A 16507-nucleotide genomic window follows, 5' to 3' on the forward strand; every position below is an offset into this window, starting at 1 on the left:
TGAAATTGTAATAGTTAAAATTATGGCACGTCTTCGCTTACGGCCATATCACGTTGAAAACACCGGTTCTCGTCCGATCCCCGAAGTTAAGCAACGTAGAGCCTGGTCAGTACTTAGATGGGTGACCGCTTGGGAATACCAGGTGCTGTAAGCATTTCCCCTGAATTTTTGGAAAAACTCATAAAAATGCGTTCGATTTTAATGTAAAATATTAGGTAAAAAAAACAAAAAACAAAATATCATTACATTATCAGATTTGGTAAATAAATATTGAAATTGTAATAGTTAAAATTATGGCACGTCTTCGCTTACGGCCATATCACGTTGAAAACACCGGTTCTCGTCCGATCCCCGAAGTTAAGCAACGTAGAGCCTGGTCAGTACTTAGATGGGTGACCGCTTGGGAATACCAGGTGCTGTAAGCATTTCCCCTGAATTTTTGGAAAAACTCATAAAAATGCGTTCGATTTTAATGTAAAATATTAGGTAAAAAAAACAAAAAACAAAATATCATTACATTATCAGATTTGGTAAATAAATATTGAAATTGTAATAGTTAAAATTATGGCACGTCTTCGCTTACGGCCATATCACGTTGAAAACACCGGTTCTCGTCCGATCCCCGAAGTTAAGCAACGTAGAGCCTGGTCAGTACATAGATGGGTGACCGCTTGGGAATACCAGGTGCTGTAAGCATTTCCCCTGAATTTTTGGAAAAACTCATAAAAATGCGTTCGATTTTAATGTAAAATATTAGATAAAAAAACAAAAAACAAAATATCATTACATTATCAGATTTGGTAAATAAATATTGAAATTGTAATAGTTAAAATTATGGCACGTCTTCGCTTACGGCCATATCACGTTGAAAACACCGGTTCTCGTCCGATCCCCGAAGTTAAGCAACGTAGAGCCTGGTCAGTACTTAGATGGGTGACCGCTTGGGAATACCAGGTGCTGTAAGCATTTCCCCTGAATTTTTGGAAAAACTCATAAAAATGCGTTCGATTTTAATGTAAAATATTAGATAAAAAAACAAAAAACATATATCATTACATTATCAGATTTGGTAAATAAATATTGAAATTGTAATAGTTAAAATTATGGCACGTCTTCGCTTACGGTCATATCACGTTGAAAACACCGGTTCTCGTCCGATCCCCGAAGTTAAGCAACGTAGAGCCTGGTCAGTACTTAGATGGGTGACCGCTTGGGAATACCAGGTGTTGTAAGCATTTCCCCTGAATTTTTGGAAAAACTCATAAAAATGCGTTCGATTTTAATGTAAAATATTAGATAAAAAAACAAAAAACAAAATATCATTACATTATCAGATTTGGTAAATAAATATTGAAATTGTAATAGTTAAAATTATGGCACGTCTTCGCTTACGGCCATATCACGTTGAAAACACCGGTTCTCGTCCGATCCCCGAAGTTAAGCAACGTAGAGCCTGGTCAGTACATAGATGGGTGACCGCTTGGGAATACCAGGTGCTGTAAGCATTTCCCCTGAATTTTTGGAAAAACTCATAAAAATGCGTTCGATTTTAATGTAAAATATTAGATAAAAAAACAAAAAACATATATCATTACATTATCAGATTTGGTAAATAAATATTGAAATTGTAATAGTTAAAATTATGGCACGTCTTCGCTTACGGCCATATCACGTTGAAAACTCCGGTTCTCGTCCGATCCCCGAAGTTAAGCAACGTAGAGCCTGGTCAGTACTTAGTTGGGTGACCGCTTGGGAATACCAGGTGCTGTAAGCATTTCCCCTGAATTTTTGGAAAAACTCATAAAAATGCGTTCGATTTTAATGTAAAATATTAGATAAAAAAACAAAAAACAAAATATCATTACATTATCAGATTTGGTAAATAAATATTGAAATTGTAATAGTTAAAATTATGGCACGTCTTCGCTTACGGCCATATCACGTTGAAAACACCGGTTCTCGTCCGATCCCCGAAGTTAAGCAACGTAGAGCCTGGTCAGTACTTAGATGGGTGACCGCTTGGGAATACCAGGTGCTGTAAGCATTTCCCCTGAATTTTTGGAAAAACTCATAAAAATGCGTTCGATTTTAATGTAAAATATTAGATAAAAAAACAAAAAACTAAATATCATTACATTATCAGATTTGGTAAATAAATATTGAAATTGTAATAGTTAAAATTATGGCACGTCTTCGCTTACGGCCATATCACGTTGAAAACACCGGTTCTCGTCCGATCCCCGAAGTTAAGCAACGTAGAGCCTGGTCAGTACTTAGATGGGTGACCGCTTGGGAATACCAGGTGCTGTAAGCATTTCCCCTGAATTTTTGGAAAAACTCATAAAAATGCGTTCGATTTTAATGTAAAATATTAGATAAAAAACAAAAAACAAAATATCATTACATTATCAGATTTGGTAAATAAATATTGAAATTGTAATAGTTAAAATTATGGCACGTCTTCGCTTTCGGCCATATCACGTTGAAAACACCGGTTCTCGTCCGATCCCCGAAGTTAAGCAACGTAGAGCCTGGTCAGTACTTAGATGGGTGACCGCTTGGGAATACCAGGTGCTGTAAGCATTTCCCCTGAATTTTTGGAAAAACTCATAAAAATGCGTTCGATTTTAATGTAAAATATTAGATAAAAAAACAAAAAACATATATCATTACATTATCAGATTTGGTAAATAAATATTGAAATTGTAATAGTTAAAATTATGGCACGTCTTCGCTTACGGCCATATCACGTTGAAAACACCGGTTCTCGTCCGATCCCCGCAGTTAAGCAACGTAGAGCCTGGTCAGTACTTAGATGGGTGACCGCTTGGGAATACCAGGTGCTGTAAGCATTTCCCCTGAATTTTTGGAAAAACTCATAAAAATGCGTTCGATTTTAATGTAAAATATTAGGTAAAAAAAACAAAAAACAAAATATCATTACATTATCAGATTTGGTAAATAAATATCGAAATTGTAATAGTTAAAATTATGGCACGTCTTCGCTTACGGCCATATCACGTTGAAAACACCGGTTCTCGTCCGATCCCCGAAGTTAAGCAACGTAGAGCCTGGTCAGTACTTAGATGGGTGACCGCTTGGGAATACCAGGTGCTGTAAGCATTTCCCCTGAATTTTTGGAAAAACTCATAAAAATGCGTTCGATTTTAATGTAAAATATTAGGTAAAAAAAACAAAAAACAAAATATCATTACATTATCAGATTTGGTAAATAAATATTGAAATTGTAATAGTTAAAATTATGGCACGTCTTCGCTTACGGCCATATCACGTTGAAAACACCGGTTCTCGTCCGATCCCCGAAGTTAAGCAACGTAGAGCCTGGTCAGTACATAGATGGGTAACCGCTTGGGAATACCAGGTGCTGTAAGCATTTCCCCTGAATTTTTGGAAAAACTCATAAAAATGCGTTCGATTTTAATGTAAAATATTAGATAAAAAAACAAAAAACAAAATATCATTACATTATCAGATTTGGTAAATAAATATTGAAATTGTAATAGTTAAAATTATGGCACGTCTTCGCTTACGGCCATATCACGTTGAAAACACCGGTTCTCGTCCGATCCCCGAAGTTAAGCAACGTAGAGCCTGGTCAGTACTTAGATGGGTGACCGCTTGGGAATACCAGGTGCTGTAAGCATTTCCCCTGACTTTTTGGAAAAACTCATAAAAATGCGTTCGATTTTAATGTAAAATATTAGATAAAAAACAAAAAACAAAATATCATTACATTATCAGATTTGGTAAATAAATATTGAAATTGTAATAGTTAAAATTATGGCACGTCTTCGCTTACGGCCATATCACGTTGAAAACACCGGTTCTCGTCCGATCCCCGAAGTTAAGCAACGTAGAGCCTGGTCAGTACTTAGATGGGTGACCGCTTGGGAATACCAGGTGCTGTAAGCATTTCCCCTGAATTTTTGGAAAAACTCATAAAAATGCGTTCGATTTTAATGTAAAATATTAGATAAAAAAACAAAAAACAAAATATCATTACATTATCAGATTTGGTAAATAAATATTGAAATTGTAATAGTTAAAATTATGGCACGTCTTCGCTTACGGCCATATCACGTTGAAAACACCGGTTCTCGTCCGATCCCCGAAGTTAAGCAACGTAGAGCCTGGTCAGTACTTAGATGGGTGACCGCTTGGGAATACCAGGTGCTGTAAGCATTTCCCCTGAATTTTTGGAAAAACTCATAAAAATGCGTTCGATTTTAATGTAAAATATTAGATAAAAAAACAAAAAACAAAATATCATTACATTATCAGATTTGGTAAATAAATATTGAAATTGTAATAGTTAAAATTATGGCACGTCTTCGCTTACGGCCATATCACGTTGAAAACACCGGTTCTCGTCCGATCCCCGAAGTTAAGCAACGTAGAGCCTGGTCAGTACTTAGATGGGTGACCGCTTGGGAATACCAGGTGCTGTAGGCATTTCCCCTGAATTTTTGGAAAAACTCATAAAAATGCGTTCGATTTTAATGTAAAATATTAGATAAAAAAACAAAAAACAAAATATCATTACATTATCAGATTTGGTAAATAAATATTGAAATTGTAATAGTTAAAATTATGGCACGTCTTCGCTTACGGCCATATAACGTTGAAAACACCGGTTCTCGTCCGATCCCCGAAGTTAAGCAACGTAGAGCCTGGTCAGTACTTAGATGTGTGACCGCTTGGGAATACCAGGTGCTGTAAGCATTTCCCCTGAATTTTTGGAAAAACTCATAAAAATGCGTTCGATTTTAATGTAAAATATTAGATAAAAAACAAAAAACAAAATATCATTACATTATCAGATTTGGTAAATAAATATTGAAATTGTAATAGTTAAAATTATGGCACGTCTTCGCTTACGGCCATATCACGTTGAAAACACCGGTTCTCGTCCGATCCCCGAAGTTAAGCAACGTAGAGCCTGGTCAGTACTTAGATGGGTGACCGCTTGGGAATACCAGGTGCTGTAAGCATTTCCCCTGAATTTTTGGAAAAACTCATAAAAATGCGTTCGATTTTAATGTAAAATATTAGATAAAAAAAACAAAAACATATATCATTACATTATCAGATTTGGTAAATAAATATTGAAATTGTAATAGTTAAAATTATGGCTCGTCTTCGCTTACGGCCATATCACGTTGAAAACACCGGTTCTCGTCCGATCCCCGAAGTTAAGCAACGTAGAGCCTGGTCAGTACTTAGATGGGTGACCGCTTGGGAATACCAGGTGCTGTAAGCATTTCCCCTGAATTTTTGGAAAAACTCATAAAAATGCGTTCGATTTTAATGTAAAATATTAGATAAAAAAACAAAAAACAAAATATCATTACATTATCAGATTTGGTAAATAAATATTGAAATTGTAATAGTTAAAATTATGGCACGTCTTCGCTTACGGCCATATCACGTTGAAAACACCGGTTCTCGTCCGATCCCCGAAGTTAAGCAACGTAGAGCCTGGTCAGTACTTAGATGGGTGACCGCTTGGGAATACCAGGTGCTGTAAACATTTCCCCTGAATTTTTGGAAAAACTCATAAAAATGCGTTCGATTTTAATGTAAAATATTAGATAAAAAAACAAAAAACAAAATATCATTACATTATCAGATTTGGTAAATAAATATTGAAATTGTAATAGTTAAAATTATGGCACGTCTTCGCTTACGGCCATATCACGTTGAAAACACCGGTTCTCGTCCGATCCCCGAAGTTAAGCAACGTAGAGCCTGGTCAGTACTTAGATGGGTGACCGCTTGGGAATACCAGGTGCTGTAAGCATTTCTCCTGAATTTTTGGAAAAACTCATAAAAATGCGTTCGATTTTAATGTAAAATATTAGATAAAAAACAAAAAACAAAATATCATTACATTATCAGATTTGGTAAATAAATATTGAAATTGTAATAGTTAAAATTATGGCACGTCTTCGCTTACGGCCATATCACGTTGAAAACACCGGTTCTCGTCCGATCCCCGAAGTTAAGCAACGTAGAGCCTGGTCAGTACTTAGATGGGTGACCGCTTGGGAATACCAGGTGCTGTAAGCATTTCCCCTGAATTTTTGGAAAAACTCATAAAAATGTGTTCGATTTTAATGTAAAATATTAGATAAAAAAACAAAAAACAAAATATCATTACATTATCAGATTTGGTAAATAAATATTGAAATTGTAATAGTTAAAATTATGGCACGTCTTCGCTTACGGCCATATCACGTTGAAAACACCGGTTCTCGTCCGATCCCCGAAGTTAAGCAACGTAGAGCCTGGTCAGTACTTAGATGGGTGACCGCTTGGGAATACCAGGTGCTGTAAGCATTTCCCCTGAATTTTTGGAAAAACTCATAAAAATGCGTTCGATTTTAATGTAAAATATTAGATAACAAAACCAAAAAACAAAATATCATTACATTATCAGATTTGGTAAATAAATATTGAAATTGTAATAGTTAAAATTATGGCACGTCTTCGCTTACGGCCATATCACGTTGAAAACACCGGTTCTCGTCCGATCCCCGAAGTTAAGCAACGTAGAGCCTGGTCAGTACTTAGATGGGTGACCGCTTGGGAATACCAGGTGCTGTAAGCATTTCCCCTGAATTTTTGGAAAAACTCATAAAAATGCGTTCGATTTTAATGTAAAATATTAGATAACAAAACCAAAAAACAAAATATCATTACATTATCAGATTTGGTAAATAAATATTGAAATTGTAATAGTCAAAATTATGGCACGTCTTCGCTTACGGCCATATCACGTTGAAAAAACCGGTTCTCGTCCGATCCCCGAAGTCAAGCAACGTAGAGCCTGGTCAGTACTTATATGGGTGACCGCTTGGGAATACCAGGTGCTGTAAGCATTTCCCCTGAATTTTTGGAAAAACTCATAAAAATGCGTTCGATTTTAATGTAAAATATTAGATAAAAAAACCAAAAAACAAAATATCATTACATTATCAGATTTGGTAAATAAATATTGAAATTGTAATAGTTAAAATTATGGCACGTCTTCGCTTACGGCCATATCACGTTGAAAACACCGGTTCTCGTCCGATCCCCGAAGTTAAGCAACGTAGAGCCTGGTCAGTACTTAGATGGGTGACCGCTTGGGAATACCAGGTGCTGTAAGCATTTCCCCTGACTTTTTGGAAAAACTCATAAAAATGCGTTCGATTTTAATGTAAAATATTAGGTAAAAAAAACAAATAAAGTATCATTAAATTATCAGATTTCGTAAATAAATATGTAAATTGTAATAGTTAAAATTATGGCACGTCTTCGCTTACGGCCATATCACGTTGAAAACACCGGTTCTCGTCCGATCCCCGAAGTTAAGCAACGTAGAGCCTGGTCAGTACTTAGATGGGTGACCGCTTGGGAATACCAGGTGATGTAAGCATTTCCCCTGAATTTTTGGAAAAACTCATAAAAATGCGTTCGATTTTAATGTAAAATATTAGATAAAAAAAACAAAAAACAAAATATCATTACATTATCAGATTTGGTAAATAAATATTGAAATTGTAATAGGTAAAATTATGGGACGTCTTCGCTTACGGCCATATCACGTTGAAAACACCGGTTCTCGTCCGATCCCCGAAGTTAAGCAACGTAGAGCCTGGTCAGTACTTAGATGGGTGACCGCTTGGGAATACCAGGTGCTGTAAGCATTTCTCCTGAATTTTTGGAAAAACTCATAAAAATGCGTTCGATTTTAATGTAAAATATTAGATAAAAAACAAAAAACAAAATATCATTACATTATCAGATTTGGTAAATAAATATTGAAATTGTAATAGTTAAAATTATGGCACGTCTTCGCTTACGGCCATATCACGTTGAAAACACCGGTTCTCGTCCGATCCCCGAAGTTAAGCAACGTAGAGCCTGGTCAGTACTTAGATGGGTGACCGCTTGGGAATACCAGGTGCTGTAAGCATTTCCCCTGAATTTTTGGAAAAACTCATAAAAATGCGTTCGATTTTAATGTAAAATATTAGATAAAAAAACAAAAAACAAAATATCATTACATTATCAGATTTGGTAAATAAATATTGAAATTGTAATAGTTAAAATTATGGCACGTCTTCGCTTACGGCCATATCACGTTGAAAACACCGGTTCTCGTCCGATCCCCGAAGTTAAGCAACGTAGAGCCTGGTCAGTACTTAGATGGGTGACCGCTTGGGAATACCAGGTGCTGTAAGCATTTCCCCTGAATTTTTGGAAAAACTCATAAAAATGCGTTCGATTTTAATGTAAAATATTAGATAACAAAACCAAAAAACAAAATATCATTACATTATCAGATTTGGTAAATAAATATTGAAATTGTAATAGTTAAAATTATGGCACGTCTTCGCTTACGGCCATATCACGTTGAAAACACCGGTTCTCGTCCGATCCCCGAAGTTAAGCAACGTAGAGCCTGGTCAGTACTTAGATGGGTGACCGCTTGGGAATACCAGGTGCTGTAAGCATTTCCCCTGAATTTTTGAAAAAACTCATAAAAATGCGTTCGATTTTAATGTAAAATATTAGATAAAAAAACAAAAAACAAAATATCATTACATTATCAGATTTGGTAAATAAATATTGAAATTGTAATAGTCAAAATTATGGCACGTCTTCGCTTACGGCCATATCACGTTGAAAAAACCGGTTCTCGTCCGATCCCCGAAGTCAAGCAACGTAGAGCCTGGTCAGTACTTATATGGGTGACCGCTTGGGAATACCAGGTGCTGTAAGCATTTCCCCTGAATTTTTGGAAAAACTCATAAAAATGCGTTCGATTTTAATGTAAAATATTAGATAAAAAAACAAAAAACTAAATATCATTACATTATCAGATCTGGTAAATAAATATTGAAATTGTAATAGTTAAAATTATGGCACGTCTTCGCTTACGGCCATATCACGTTGAAAACACCGGTTCTCGTCCGATCCCCGAAGTTAAGCAACGTAGAGCCTGGTCAGTACTTAGATGGGTGACCGCTTGGGAATACCAGGTGCTGTAAGCATTTCCCCTGAATTTTTGGAAAAACTCATAAAAATGCGTTCGATTTTAATGTAAAATATTAGATAAAAAAACAAAAAACAAAATATCATTACATTATCAGATTTGGTAAATAAATATTGAAATTGTAATAGTTAAAATTATGGCACGTCTTCGCTTACGGCCATATCACGTTGAAAACACCGGTTCTCGTCCGATCCCCGAAGTTAAGCAACGTAGAGCCTGGTCAGTACTTAGATGGGTGACCGCTTGGGAATACCAGGTGCTGTAAGCATTTCCCCTGAATTTTTGGAAAAACTCATAAAAATGCGTTCGATTTTAATGTAAAATATTAGATAAAAAAACAAAAAACAAAATATCATTACATTATCAGATTTGGTAAATAAATATTGAAATTGTAATAGTTAAAATTATGGCACGTCTTCGCTTACGGCCATATCACGTTGAAAACACCGGTTCTCGTCCGATCCCCGAAGTTAAGCAACGTAGAGCCTGGTCAGTACTTAGATGGGTGACCGCTTGGGAATACCAGGTGCTGTAAGCATTTCTCCTGAATTTTTGGAAAAACTCATAAAAATGCGTTCGATTTTAATGTAAAATATTAGATAAAAAACAAAAAACAAAATATCATTACATTATCAGATTTGGTAAATAAATATTGAAATTGTAATAGTTAAAATTATGGCACGTCTTCGCTTACGGCCATATCACGTTGAAAACACCGGTTCTCGTCCGATCCCCGAAGTTAAGCAACGTAGAGCCTGGTCAGTACTTAGATGGGTGACCGCTTGGGAATACCAGGTGCTGTAAGCATTTCCCCTGAATTTTTGGAAAAACTCATAAAAATGCGTTCGATTTTAATGTAAAATATTAGATAAAAAAACAAAAAACAAAATATCATTACATTATCAGATTTGGTAAATAAATATTGAAATTGTAATAGTTAAAATTATGGCACGTCTTCGCTTACGGCCATATCACGTTGAAAACACCGGTTCTCGTCCGATCCCCGAAGTTAAGCAACGTAGAGCCTGGTCAGTACTTAGATGGGTGACCGCTTGGGAATACCAGGTGCTGTAAGCATTTCCCCTGAATTTTTGGAAAAACTCATAAAAATGCGTTCGATTTTAATGTAAAATATTAGATAACAAAACCAAAAAACAAAATATCATTACATTATCAGATTTGGTAAATAAATATTGAAATTGTAATAGTTAAAATTATGGCACGTCTTCGCTTACGGCCATATCACGTTGAAAACACCGGTTCTCGTCCGATCCCCGAAGTTAAGCAACGTAGAGCCTGGTCAGTACTTAGATGGGTGACCGCTTGGGAATACCAGGTGCTGTAAGCATTTCCCCTGCATTTTTGGAAAAACTCATAAAAATGCGTTCGATTTTAATGTAAAATATTAGATAAAAAAAACAAAAAACAAAATATCATTACATTATCAGATTTGGTAAATAAATATTGAAATTGTAATAGTCAAAATTATGGCACGTCTTCGCTTACGGCCATATCACGTTGAAAACACCGGTTCTCGTCCGATCCCCGAAGTTAAGCAACGTAGAGCCTGGTCAGTACTTATATGGGTGACCGCTTGGGAATACCAGGTGCTGTAAGCATTTCCCCTGAATTTTTGGAAAAACTCATAAAAATGCGTTCGATTTTAATGTAAAATATTAGATAAAAAAACCAAAAAACAAAATATCATTACATTATCAGATTTGGTAAATAAATATTGAAATTGTAATAGTTAAAATTATGGCACGTCTTCGCTTACGGCCATATCACGTTGAAAACACCGGTTCTCGTCCGATCCCCGAAGTTAAGCAACGTAGAGCCTGGTCAGTACTTAGATGGGTGACCGCTTGGGAATACCAGGTGCTGTAAGCATTTCCCCAGAATTTTTGGAAAAACTCATAAAAATGCGTTCGATTTTAATGTAAAATATTAGATAAAAAAACAAAAAACAAAATATCATTACCTTATCAGATTTGGTAAATAAATATTGAAATTGTAATAGTTAAAATTATGGCACGTCTTCGCTTACGGTCATATCACGTTGAAAACACCGGTTCTCGTCCGATCCCCGAAGTTAAGCAACGTAGAGCCTGGTCAGTACTTAGATGGGTGACCGCTTGGGAATACCAGGTGCTGTAAGCATTTCCCCTGAATTTTTGGAAAAACTCATAAAAATGCGTTCGATTTTAATGTAAAATATTAGATAAAAAAACAAAAAACAAAATATCATTACATTATCAGATTTGGTAAATAAATATTGAAATTGTAATAGTTAAAATTATGGCACGTCTTCGCTTACGGCCATATCACGTTGAAAACACCGGTTCTCGTCCGATCCCCGAAGTTAAGCAACGTAGAGCCTGGTCAGTACTTAGATGGGTGACCGCTTGGGAATACCAGGTGCTGTAAGCATTTCCCCTGAATTTTTGGAAAAACTCATAAAAATGCGTTCGATTTTAATGTAAAATATTAGATAAAAAAACAAAAAACAAAATATCATTACATTATCAGATTTGGTAAATAAATATTGAAATTGTAATAGTTAAAATTATGGCACGTCTTCGCTTACGGCCATATCACGTTGAAAACACCGGTTCTCGTCCGATCCCCGAAGTTAAGCAACGTAGAGCCTGGTCAGTACTTAGATGGGTGACCGCTTGGGAATACCAGGTGCTGTAAGCATTTCTCCTGAATTTTTGGAAAAACTCATAAAAATGCGTTCGATTTTAATGTAAAATATTAGATAAAAAACAAAAAACAAAATATCATTACATTATCAGATTTGGTAAATAAATATTGAAATTGTAATAGTTAAAATTATGGCACGTCTTCGCTTACGGCCATATCACGTTGAAAACACCGGTTCTCGTCCGATCCCCGAAGTTAAGCAACGTAGAGCCTGGTCAGTACTTAGATGGGTGACCGCTTGGGAATACCAGGTGCTGTAAGCATTTCCCCTGAATTTTTGGAAAAACTCATAAAAATGCGTTCGATTTTAATGTAAAATATTAGATAAAAAAACAAAAAACAAAATATCATTACATTATCAGATTTGGTAAATAAATATTGAAATTGTAATAGTTAAAATTATGGCACGTCTTCGCTTACGGCCATATCACGTTGAAAACACCGGTTCTCGTCCGATCCCCGAAGTTAAGCAACGTAGAGCCTGGTCAGTACTTAGATGGGTGACCGCTTGGGAATACCAGGTGCTGTAAGCATTTCCCCTGAATTTTTGGAAAAACTCATAAAAATGCGTTCGATTTTAATGTAAAATATTAGATAACAAAACCAAAAAACAAAATATCATTACATTATCAGATTTGGTAAATAAATATTGAAATTGTAATAGTTAAAATTATGGCACGTCTTCGCTTACGGCCATATCACGTTGAAAACACCGGTTCTCGTCCGATCCCCGAAGTTAAGCAACGTAGAGCCTGGTCAGTACTTAGATGGGTGACCGCTTGGGAATACCAGGTGCTGTAAGCATTTCCCCTGCATTTTTGGAAAAACTCATAAAAATGCGTTCGATTTTAATGTAAAATATTAGATAAAAAAAACAAAAAACAAAATATCATTACATTATCAGATTTGGTAAATAAATATTGAAATTGTAATAGTCAAAATTATGGCACGTCTTCGCTTACGGCCATATCACGTTGAAAACACCGGTTCTCGTCCGATCCCCGAAGTTAAGCAACGTAGAGCCTGGTCAGTACTTATATGGGTGACCGCTTGGGAATACCAGGTGCTGTAAGCATTTCCCCTGAATTTTTGGAAAAACTCATAAAAATGCGTTCGATTTTAATGTAAAATATTAGATAAAAAAACCAAAAAACAAAATATCATTACATTATCAGATTTGGTAAATAAATATTGAAATTGTAATAGTTAAAATTATGGCACGTCTTCGCTTACGGCCATATCACGTTGAAAACACCGGTTCTCGTCCGATCCCCGAAGTTAAGCAACGTAGAGCCTGGTCAGTACTTAGATGGGTGACCGCTTGGGAATACCAGGTGCTGTAAGCATTTCCCCAGAATTTTTGGAAAAACTCATAAAAATGCGTTCGATTTTAATGTAAAATATTAGATAAAAAAACAAAAAACAAAATATCATTACCTTATCAGATTTGGTAAATAAATATTGAAATTGTAATAGTTAAAATTATGGCACGTCTTCGCTTACGGTCATATCACGTTGAAAACACCGGTTCTCGTCCGATCCCCGAAGTTAAGCAACGTAGAGCCTGGTCAGTACTTAGATGGGTGACCGCTTGGGAATACCAGGTGCTGTAAGCATTTCCCCTGAATTTTTGGAAAAACTCATAAAAATGCGTTCGATTTTAATGTAAAATATTAGGTAAAAAAAACAAATAAAGTATCATTAAATTATCAGATTTCGTAAATAAATATGTAAATTGTAATAGTTAAAATTATGGCACGTCTTCGCTTACGGCCATATCACGTTGAAAACACCGGTTCTCGTCCGATCCCCGAAGTTAAGCAACGTAGAGCCTGGTCAGTACTTAGATGGGTGACCGCTTGGGAATACCAGGTGATGTAAGCATTTCCCCTGAATTTTTGGAAAAACTCATAAAAATGCGTTCGATTTTAATGTAAAATATTAGATAAAAAAAAACAAAAACAAAATATCATTACATTATCAGATTTGGTAAATAAATATTGAAATTGTAATAGGTAAAATTATGGCACGTCTTCGCTTACGGCCATATCACGTTGAAAACACCGGTTCTCGTACGATCCCCGAAGTTAAGCAACGTAGAGCCTGGTCAGTACTTAGATGGGTGACCGCTTGGGAATACCAGGTGCTGTAAGCATTTCCCCTGAATTTTTGGAAAAACTCATAAAAATGCGTTCGATTTTAATGTAAAATATTAGATAAAAAAACAAAAAACAAAATATCATTACAGTATCAGATTTTGTAAATAAATATTGAAATTGTAATAGTTAAAATTATGGCACGTCTTCGCTTACGGCCATATCACGTTGAAAACACCGGTTCTCGTCCGATCCCCGAAGTTTAGCAACGTAGAGCCTGGTCAGTACTTAGATGGGTGACCGCTTGGGAATACCAGGTGCTGTAAGCATTTCCCCTGAATTTTTGGAAAAACTCATAAAAATGCGTTCGATTTTAATGTTAAATATTAGATAAAAAAACAAAAAACAAAATATCATTACATTATCAGATCTGGTAAATAAATATTGAAATTGTAATAGTTAAAATTATGGCACGTCTTCGCTTACGGCCATATCACGTTGAAAACACCGGTTCTCGTCCGATCCCCGAAGTTAAGCAACGTAGAGCCTGGTCAGTACTTAGATGGGTGACCGCTTGGGAATACCAGGTGCTGTAAGCATTTCCCCTGACTTTTTGGAAAAACTCATAAAAATGCGTTCGATTTTAATGTAAAATATTAGATAAAAAAACAAAACACAAAATATCATTACATTATCAGATTTGGTAAATAAATATTGAAATTGTAATAGTTAAAATTATGGCACGTCTTCGCTTACGGCCATATCACGTTGAAAACACCGGTTCTCGTCCGATCCCCGAAGTTAAGCAACGTAGAGCCTGGTCAGTACTTAGATGGGTGACCGCTTGGGAATACCAGGTGCTGTAAGCATTTCCCCTGAATTTTTGGAAAAACTCATAAAAATGCGTTCGATTTTAATGTAAAATATTAGATAAAAAAACAAAAAACAAAATATCATTACATTATCAGATTTGGTAAATAAATATTGAAATTGTAATAGTTAAAATTATGGCACGTCTTCGCTTACGGCCATATCACGTTGAAAACACCGGTTCTCGTCCGATCCCCGAAGTTAAGCAACGTAGAGCCTGGTCAGTACTTAGATGGGTGACCGCTTGGGAATACCAGGTGCTGTAAGCATTTCCCCTGACTTTTTGGAAAAACTCATAAAAATGCGTTCGATTTTAATGTAAAATATTAGATAAAAAAACAAAAAACAAAATATCATTACATTATCAGATTTGGTAAATAAATATTGAAATTGTAATAGTTAAAATTATGGCACGTCTTCGCTTACGGCCATATCACGTTGAAAACACCGGTTCTCGTCCGATCCCCGAAGTTAAGCAACGTAGAGCCTGGTCAGTACTTAGATGGGTGACCGCTTGGGAATACCAGGTGCTGTAAGCATTTCCCCTGAATTTTTGGAAAAACTCATAAAATGCGTTCGTTTTTAATGTAAAATATTAGATAAAAAAACCAAAAAACAAAATATCATTACATTATCAGATTTGGAAAATAAATATTGAAATTGTAATAGTTAAAATTATGGCACGTCTTCGCTTACGGCCATATCACGTTGAAAACACCGGTTCTCGTCCGATCCCCGAAGTTAAGCAACGTAGAGCCTGGTCAGTACTTAGATGGGTGACCGCTTGGGAATACCAGGTGCTGTAAGCATTTCCCCTGAATTTTTGGAAAAACTCATAAAAATGCGTTCGATTTTAATGTAAAATATTAGATAAAAAAACAAAAAACAAAATATCATTACATTATCAGATTTGGTAAATAAATATTGAAATTGTAATAGTTAAAATTATGGCACGTCTTCGCTTACGGCCATATCACGTTGAAAACACCGGTTCTCGTCCGATCCCCGAAGTTAAGCAACGTAGAGCCTGGTCAGTACTTAGATGGGTGACCGCTTGGGAATACCAGGTGCTGTAAGCATTTCCCCTGACTTTTTGGAAAAACTCATAAAAATGCGTTCGATTTTAATGTAAAATATTAGATAAAAAAACAAAAAACAAAATATCATTACATTATCAGATTTGGTAAATAAATATTGAAATTGTAATAGTTAAAATTATGGCACGTCTTCGCTTACGGCCATATCACGTTGAAAACACCGGTTCTCGTCCGATCCCCGAAGTTAAGCAACGTAGAGCCTGGTCAGTACTTAGATGGGTGACCGCTTGGGAATACCAGGTGCTGTAAGCATTTCCCCTGAATTTTTGGAAAAACTCATAAAAATGCGTTCGATTTTAATGTAAAATATTAGATAAAAAAACAAAAAACAAAATATCATTACATTATCAGATTTGGTACATAAATATTGAAATTGTAATAGTTAAAATTATGGCACGTCTTCGCTTACGGCCATATCACGTTGAAAACACCGGTTCTCGTCCGATCCCCGAAGTTAAGCAACGTAGAGCCTGGTCAGTACTTAGATGGGTGACCGCTTGGGAATACCAGGTGCTGTAAGCATTTCCCCTGAATTTTTGGAGAAACTCATAAAAATGCGTTCGATTTTAATGTAAAATATTAGGTAAAAAAAAACAAAAAACAAAATATCATTACATTATCAGATTTGGTAAATAAATATTGAAATTGTAATAGGTAAAATTATGGCACGTCTT

At 35.7% G+C, this 16507-nt stretch overlaps 61 non-coding genes across 61 annotated transcripts; all 61 read left to right on the forward strand.

Annotated features, from left to right (window-relative positions):
* Nucleotides 1-35: 35 nt before the first annotated feature.
* On the forward strand, nt 36-154 carry LOC145298340 (5S ribosomal RNA). Its single transcript, XR_013870621.1, has one exon. It is a non-coding gene; the product is annotated as a 5S ribosomal RNA (ribosomal RNA).
* A 152-nt stretch (nt 155-306) lies between these two features.
* Nucleotides 307-425, forward strand: LOC145298341 (5S ribosomal RNA). Its single transcript, XR_013870622.1, has one exon. It is a non-coding gene; the product is annotated as a 5S ribosomal RNA (ribosomal RNA).
* A 152-nt stretch (nt 426-577) lies between these two features.
* On the forward strand, nt 578-696 carry LOC145300163 (5S ribosomal RNA). The gene has a single exon (XR_013872399.1). It is a non-coding gene; the product is annotated as a 5S ribosomal RNA (ribosomal RNA).
* A 151-nt stretch (nt 697-847) lies between these two features.
* LOC145298342 (5S ribosomal RNA) lies at nt 848-966 on the forward strand. The gene has a single exon (XR_013870623.1). It is a non-coding gene; the product is annotated as a 5S ribosomal RNA (ribosomal RNA).
* Nucleotides 967-1116: 150 nt separating this feature from the next.
* On the forward strand, nt 1117-1235 carry LOC145299933 (5S ribosomal RNA). Its single transcript, XR_013872175.1, has one exon. It is a non-coding gene; the product is annotated as a 5S ribosomal RNA (ribosomal RNA).
* A 151-nt stretch (nt 1236-1386) lies between these two features.
* Nucleotides 1387-1505, forward strand: LOC145300164 (5S ribosomal RNA). Its single transcript, XR_013872400.1, has one exon. It is a non-coding gene; the product is annotated as a 5S ribosomal RNA (ribosomal RNA).
* Nucleotides 1506-1655: 150 nt separating this feature from the next.
* On the forward strand, nt 1656-1774 carry LOC145300048 (5S ribosomal RNA). The gene has a single exon (XR_013872285.1). It is a non-coding gene; the product is annotated as a 5S ribosomal RNA (ribosomal RNA).
* A 151-nt stretch (nt 1775-1925) lies between these two features.
* On the forward strand, nt 1926-2044 carry LOC145298343 (5S ribosomal RNA). Its single transcript, XR_013870624.1, has one exon. It is a non-coding gene; the product is annotated as a 5S ribosomal RNA (ribosomal RNA).
* A 151-nt stretch (nt 2045-2195) lies between these two features.
* On the forward strand, nt 2196-2314 carry LOC145298344 (5S ribosomal RNA). The gene has a single exon (XR_013870625.1). It is a non-coding gene; the product is annotated as a 5S ribosomal RNA (ribosomal RNA).
* A 150-nt stretch (nt 2315-2464) lies between these two features.
* LOC145299903 (5S ribosomal RNA) lies at nt 2465-2583 on the forward strand. Its single transcript, XR_013872145.1, has one exon. It is a non-coding gene; the product is annotated as a 5S ribosomal RNA (ribosomal RNA).
* A 150-nt stretch (nt 2584-2733) lies between these two features.
* Nucleotides 2734-2852, forward strand: LOC145299508 (5S ribosomal RNA). Its single transcript, XR_013871762.1, has one exon. It is a non-coding gene; the product is annotated as a 5S ribosomal RNA (ribosomal RNA).
* Nucleotides 2853-3004: 152 nt separating this feature from the next.
* On the forward strand, nt 3005-3123 carry LOC145298345 (5S ribosomal RNA). Its single transcript, XR_013870626.1, has one exon. It is a non-coding gene; the product is annotated as a 5S ribosomal RNA (ribosomal RNA).
* Nucleotides 3124-3275: 152 nt separating this feature from the next.
* On the forward strand, nt 3276-3394 carry LOC145300621 (5S ribosomal RNA). The gene has a single exon (XR_013872835.1). It is a non-coding gene; the product is annotated as a 5S ribosomal RNA (ribosomal RNA).
* Nucleotides 3395-3545: 151 nt separating this feature from the next.
* On the forward strand, nt 3546-3664 carry LOC145298346 (5S ribosomal RNA). The gene has a single exon (XR_013870627.1). It is a non-coding gene; the product is annotated as a 5S ribosomal RNA (ribosomal RNA).
* A 150-nt stretch (nt 3665-3814) lies between these two features.
* On the forward strand, nt 3815-3933 carry LOC145298347 (5S ribosomal RNA). Its single transcript, XR_013870628.1, has one exon. It is a non-coding gene; the product is annotated as a 5S ribosomal RNA (ribosomal RNA).
* A 151-nt stretch (nt 3934-4084) lies between these two features.
* Nucleotides 4085-4203, forward strand: LOC145298349 (5S ribosomal RNA). The gene has a single exon (XR_013870630.1). It is a non-coding gene; the product is annotated as a 5S ribosomal RNA (ribosomal RNA).
* Nucleotides 4204-4354: 151 nt separating this feature from the next.
* LOC145299515 (5S ribosomal RNA) lies at nt 4355-4473 on the forward strand. The gene has a single exon (XR_013871769.1). It is a non-coding gene; the product is annotated as a 5S ribosomal RNA (ribosomal RNA).
* A 151-nt stretch (nt 4474-4624) lies between these two features.
* On the forward strand, nt 4625-4743 carry LOC145301219 (5S ribosomal RNA). Its single transcript, XR_013873420.1, has one exon. It is a non-coding gene; the product is annotated as a 5S ribosomal RNA (ribosomal RNA).
* A 150-nt stretch (nt 4744-4893) lies between these two features.
* On the forward strand, nt 4894-5012 carry LOC145298350 (5S ribosomal RNA). The gene has a single exon (XR_013870631.1). It is a non-coding gene; the product is annotated as a 5S ribosomal RNA (ribosomal RNA).
* Nucleotides 5013-5162: 150 nt separating this feature from the next.
* LOC145298351 (5S ribosomal RNA) lies at nt 5163-5281 on the forward strand. The gene has a single exon (XR_013870632.1). It is a non-coding gene; the product is annotated as a 5S ribosomal RNA (ribosomal RNA).
* Nucleotides 5282-5432: 151 nt separating this feature from the next.
* LOC145299926 (5S ribosomal RNA) lies at nt 5433-5551 on the forward strand. Its single transcript, XR_013872168.1, has one exon. It is a non-coding gene; the product is annotated as a 5S ribosomal RNA (ribosomal RNA).
* Nucleotides 5552-5702: 151 nt separating this feature from the next.
* Nucleotides 5703-5821, forward strand: LOC145298352 (5S ribosomal RNA). The gene has a single exon (XR_013870633.1). It is a non-coding gene; the product is annotated as a 5S ribosomal RNA (ribosomal RNA).
* Nucleotides 5822-5971: 150 nt separating this feature from the next.
* LOC145298353 (5S ribosomal RNA) lies at nt 5972-6090 on the forward strand. The gene has a single exon (XR_013870634.1). It is a non-coding gene; the product is annotated as a 5S ribosomal RNA (ribosomal RNA).
* A 151-nt stretch (nt 6091-6241) lies between these two features.
* Nucleotides 6242-6360, forward strand: LOC145298355 (5S ribosomal RNA). Its single transcript, XR_013870635.1, has one exon. It is a non-coding gene; the product is annotated as a 5S ribosomal RNA (ribosomal RNA).
* Nucleotides 6361-6512: 152 nt separating this feature from the next.
* Nucleotides 6513-6631, forward strand: LOC145298356 (5S ribosomal RNA). Its single transcript, XR_013870636.1, has one exon. It is a non-coding gene; the product is annotated as a 5S ribosomal RNA (ribosomal RNA).
* A 152-nt stretch (nt 6632-6783) lies between these two features.
* LOC145301067 (5S ribosomal RNA) lies at nt 6784-6902 on the forward strand. The gene has a single exon (XR_013873268.1). It is a non-coding gene; the product is annotated as a 5S ribosomal RNA (ribosomal RNA).
* A 152-nt stretch (nt 6903-7054) lies between these two features.
* Nucleotides 7055-7173, forward strand: LOC145298357 (5S ribosomal RNA). Its single transcript, XR_013870637.1, has one exon. It is a non-coding gene; the product is annotated as a 5S ribosomal RNA (ribosomal RNA).
* Nucleotides 7174-7322: 149 nt separating this feature from the next.
* On the forward strand, nt 7323-7441 carry LOC145300289 (5S ribosomal RNA). The gene has a single exon (XR_013872519.1). It is a non-coding gene; the product is annotated as a 5S ribosomal RNA (ribosomal RNA).
* A 152-nt stretch (nt 7442-7593) lies between these two features.
* On the forward strand, nt 7594-7712 carry LOC145298358 (5S ribosomal RNA). The gene has a single exon (XR_013870638.1). It is a non-coding gene; the product is annotated as a 5S ribosomal RNA (ribosomal RNA).
* Nucleotides 7713-7862: 150 nt separating this feature from the next.
* LOC145298359 (5S ribosomal RNA) lies at nt 7863-7981 on the forward strand. The gene has a single exon (XR_013870640.1). It is a non-coding gene; the product is annotated as a 5S ribosomal RNA (ribosomal RNA).
* A 151-nt stretch (nt 7982-8132) lies between these two features.
* Nucleotides 8133-8251, forward strand: LOC145298361 (5S ribosomal RNA). The gene has a single exon (XR_013870642.1). It is a non-coding gene; the product is annotated as a 5S ribosomal RNA (ribosomal RNA).
* Nucleotides 8252-8403: 152 nt separating this feature from the next.
* LOC145298362 (5S ribosomal RNA) lies at nt 8404-8522 on the forward strand. The gene has a single exon (XR_013870643.1). It is a non-coding gene; the product is annotated as a 5S ribosomal RNA (ribosomal RNA).
* Nucleotides 8523-8673: 151 nt separating this feature from the next.
* On the forward strand, nt 8674-8792 carry LOC145301068 (5S ribosomal RNA). Its single transcript, XR_013873269.1, has one exon. It is a non-coding gene; the product is annotated as a 5S ribosomal RNA (ribosomal RNA).
* A 151-nt stretch (nt 8793-8943) lies between these two features.
* Nucleotides 8944-9062, forward strand: LOC145298363 (5S ribosomal RNA). Its single transcript, XR_013870644.1, has one exon. It is a non-coding gene; the product is annotated as a 5S ribosomal RNA (ribosomal RNA).
* A 151-nt stretch (nt 9063-9213) lies between these two features.
* LOC145298364 (5S ribosomal RNA) lies at nt 9214-9332 on the forward strand. Its single transcript, XR_013870645.1, has one exon. It is a non-coding gene; the product is annotated as a 5S ribosomal RNA (ribosomal RNA).
* Nucleotides 9333-9483: 151 nt separating this feature from the next.
* Nucleotides 9484-9602, forward strand: LOC145298365 (5S ribosomal RNA). Its single transcript, XR_013870646.1, has one exon. It is a non-coding gene; the product is annotated as a 5S ribosomal RNA (ribosomal RNA).
* A 150-nt stretch (nt 9603-9752) lies between these two features.
* LOC145298367 (5S ribosomal RNA) lies at nt 9753-9871 on the forward strand. The gene has a single exon (XR_013870648.1). It is a non-coding gene; the product is annotated as a 5S ribosomal RNA (ribosomal RNA).
* Nucleotides 9872-10022: 151 nt separating this feature from the next.
* Nucleotides 10023-10141, forward strand: LOC145298368 (5S ribosomal RNA). Its single transcript, XR_013870649.1, has one exon. It is a non-coding gene; the product is annotated as a 5S ribosomal RNA (ribosomal RNA).
* Nucleotides 10142-10293: 152 nt separating this feature from the next.
* On the forward strand, nt 10294-10412 carry LOC145298369 (5S ribosomal RNA). The gene has a single exon (XR_013870651.1). It is a non-coding gene; the product is annotated as a 5S ribosomal RNA (ribosomal RNA).
* A 152-nt stretch (nt 10413-10564) lies between these two features.
* Nucleotides 10565-10683, forward strand: LOC145299831 (5S ribosomal RNA). Its single transcript, XR_013872075.1, has one exon. It is a non-coding gene; the product is annotated as a 5S ribosomal RNA (ribosomal RNA).
* A 152-nt stretch (nt 10684-10835) lies between these two features.
* Nucleotides 10836-10954, forward strand: LOC145298370 (5S ribosomal RNA). The gene has a single exon (XR_013870652.1). It is a non-coding gene; the product is annotated as a 5S ribosomal RNA (ribosomal RNA).
* Nucleotides 10955-11105: 151 nt separating this feature from the next.
* LOC145299453 (5S ribosomal RNA) lies at nt 11106-11224 on the forward strand. Its single transcript, XR_013871709.1, has one exon. It is a non-coding gene; the product is annotated as a 5S ribosomal RNA (ribosomal RNA).
* A 151-nt stretch (nt 11225-11375) lies between these two features.
* On the forward strand, nt 11376-11494 carry LOC145298371 (5S ribosomal RNA). Its single transcript, XR_013870653.1, has one exon. It is a non-coding gene; the product is annotated as a 5S ribosomal RNA (ribosomal RNA).
* Nucleotides 11495-11645: 151 nt separating this feature from the next.
* LOC145298373 (5S ribosomal RNA) lies at nt 11646-11764 on the forward strand. Its single transcript, XR_013870655.1, has one exon. It is a non-coding gene; the product is annotated as a 5S ribosomal RNA (ribosomal RNA).
* Nucleotides 11765-11914: 150 nt separating this feature from the next.
* LOC145298374 (5S ribosomal RNA) lies at nt 11915-12033 on the forward strand. The gene has a single exon (XR_013870657.1). It is a non-coding gene; the product is annotated as a 5S ribosomal RNA (ribosomal RNA).
* Nucleotides 12034-12184: 151 nt separating this feature from the next.
* Nucleotides 12185-12303, forward strand: LOC145298375 (5S ribosomal RNA). The gene has a single exon (XR_013870658.1). It is a non-coding gene; the product is annotated as a 5S ribosomal RNA (ribosomal RNA).
* Nucleotides 12304-12455: 152 nt separating this feature from the next.
* Nucleotides 12456-12574, forward strand: LOC145298376 (5S ribosomal RNA). The gene has a single exon (XR_013870659.1). It is a non-coding gene; the product is annotated as a 5S ribosomal RNA (ribosomal RNA).
* A 152-nt stretch (nt 12575-12726) lies between these two features.
* Nucleotides 12727-12845, forward strand: LOC145299832 (5S ribosomal RNA). The gene has a single exon (XR_013872076.1). It is a non-coding gene; the product is annotated as a 5S ribosomal RNA (ribosomal RNA).
* A 152-nt stretch (nt 12846-12997) lies between these two features.
* LOC145298377 (5S ribosomal RNA) lies at nt 12998-13116 on the forward strand. The gene has a single exon (XR_013870660.1). It is a non-coding gene; the product is annotated as a 5S ribosomal RNA (ribosomal RNA).
* A 151-nt stretch (nt 13117-13267) lies between these two features.
* On the forward strand, nt 13268-13386 carry LOC145299454 (5S ribosomal RNA). Its single transcript, XR_013871710.1, has one exon. It is a non-coding gene; the product is annotated as a 5S ribosomal RNA (ribosomal RNA).
* A 149-nt stretch (nt 13387-13535) lies between these two features.
* On the forward strand, nt 13536-13654 carry LOC145300290 (5S ribosomal RNA). The gene has a single exon (XR_013872520.1). It is a non-coding gene; the product is annotated as a 5S ribosomal RNA (ribosomal RNA).
* Nucleotides 13655-13806: 152 nt separating this feature from the next.
* LOC145299575 (5S ribosomal RNA) lies at nt 13807-13925 on the forward strand. The gene has a single exon (XR_013871827.1). It is a non-coding gene; the product is annotated as a 5S ribosomal RNA (ribosomal RNA).
* Nucleotides 13926-14076: 151 nt separating this feature from the next.
* On the forward strand, nt 14077-14195 carry LOC145300394 (5S ribosomal RNA). The gene has a single exon (XR_013872619.1). It is a non-coding gene; the product is annotated as a 5S ribosomal RNA (ribosomal RNA).
* A 151-nt stretch (nt 14196-14346) lies between these two features.
* On the forward strand, nt 14347-14465 carry LOC145298378 (5S ribosomal RNA). The gene has a single exon (XR_013870661.1). It is a non-coding gene; the product is annotated as a 5S ribosomal RNA (ribosomal RNA).
* Nucleotides 14466-14616: 151 nt separating this feature from the next.
* LOC145298379 (5S ribosomal RNA) lies at nt 14617-14735 on the forward strand. Its single transcript, XR_013870663.1, has one exon. It is a non-coding gene; the product is annotated as a 5S ribosomal RNA (ribosomal RNA).
* Nucleotides 14736-14886: 151 nt separating this feature from the next.
* On the forward strand, nt 14887-15005 carry LOC145298380 (5S ribosomal RNA). The gene has a single exon (XR_013870664.1). It is a non-coding gene; the product is annotated as a 5S ribosomal RNA (ribosomal RNA).
* Nucleotides 15006-15156: 151 nt separating this feature from the next.
* LOC145298381 (5S ribosomal RNA) lies at nt 15157-15275 on the forward strand. The gene has a single exon (XR_013870665.1). It is a non-coding gene; the product is annotated as a 5S ribosomal RNA (ribosomal RNA).
* Nucleotides 15276-15426: 151 nt separating this feature from the next.
* Nucleotides 15427-15545, forward strand: LOC145298382 (5S ribosomal RNA). The gene has a single exon (XR_013870666.1). It is a non-coding gene; the product is annotated as a 5S ribosomal RNA (ribosomal RNA).
* A 151-nt stretch (nt 15546-15696) lies between these two features.
* LOC145298384 (5S ribosomal RNA) lies at nt 15697-15815 on the forward strand. The gene has a single exon (XR_013870669.1). It is a non-coding gene; the product is annotated as a 5S ribosomal RNA (ribosomal RNA).
* Nucleotides 15816-15966: 151 nt separating this feature from the next.
* Nucleotides 15967-16085, forward strand: LOC145298385 (5S ribosomal RNA). The gene has a single exon (XR_013870670.1). It is a non-coding gene; the product is annotated as a 5S ribosomal RNA (ribosomal RNA).
* A 151-nt stretch (nt 16086-16236) lies between these two features.
* Nucleotides 16237-16355, forward strand: LOC145298386 (5S ribosomal RNA). Its single transcript, XR_013870671.1, has one exon. It is a non-coding gene; the product is annotated as a 5S ribosomal RNA (ribosomal RNA).
* The last annotated feature ends 152 nt before the right edge of the window (nt 16356-16507 follow it).

This window comes from Euprymna scolopes, chromosome 18 (assembly GCF_053919585.1).
Source record: "Euprymna scolopes isolate OS-2025 chromosome 18, ASM5391958v1, whole genome shotgun sequence".
NCBI lineage: Eukaryota > Metazoa > Mollusca > Cephalopoda > Sepiida > Sepiolidae > Euprymna > Euprymna scolopes.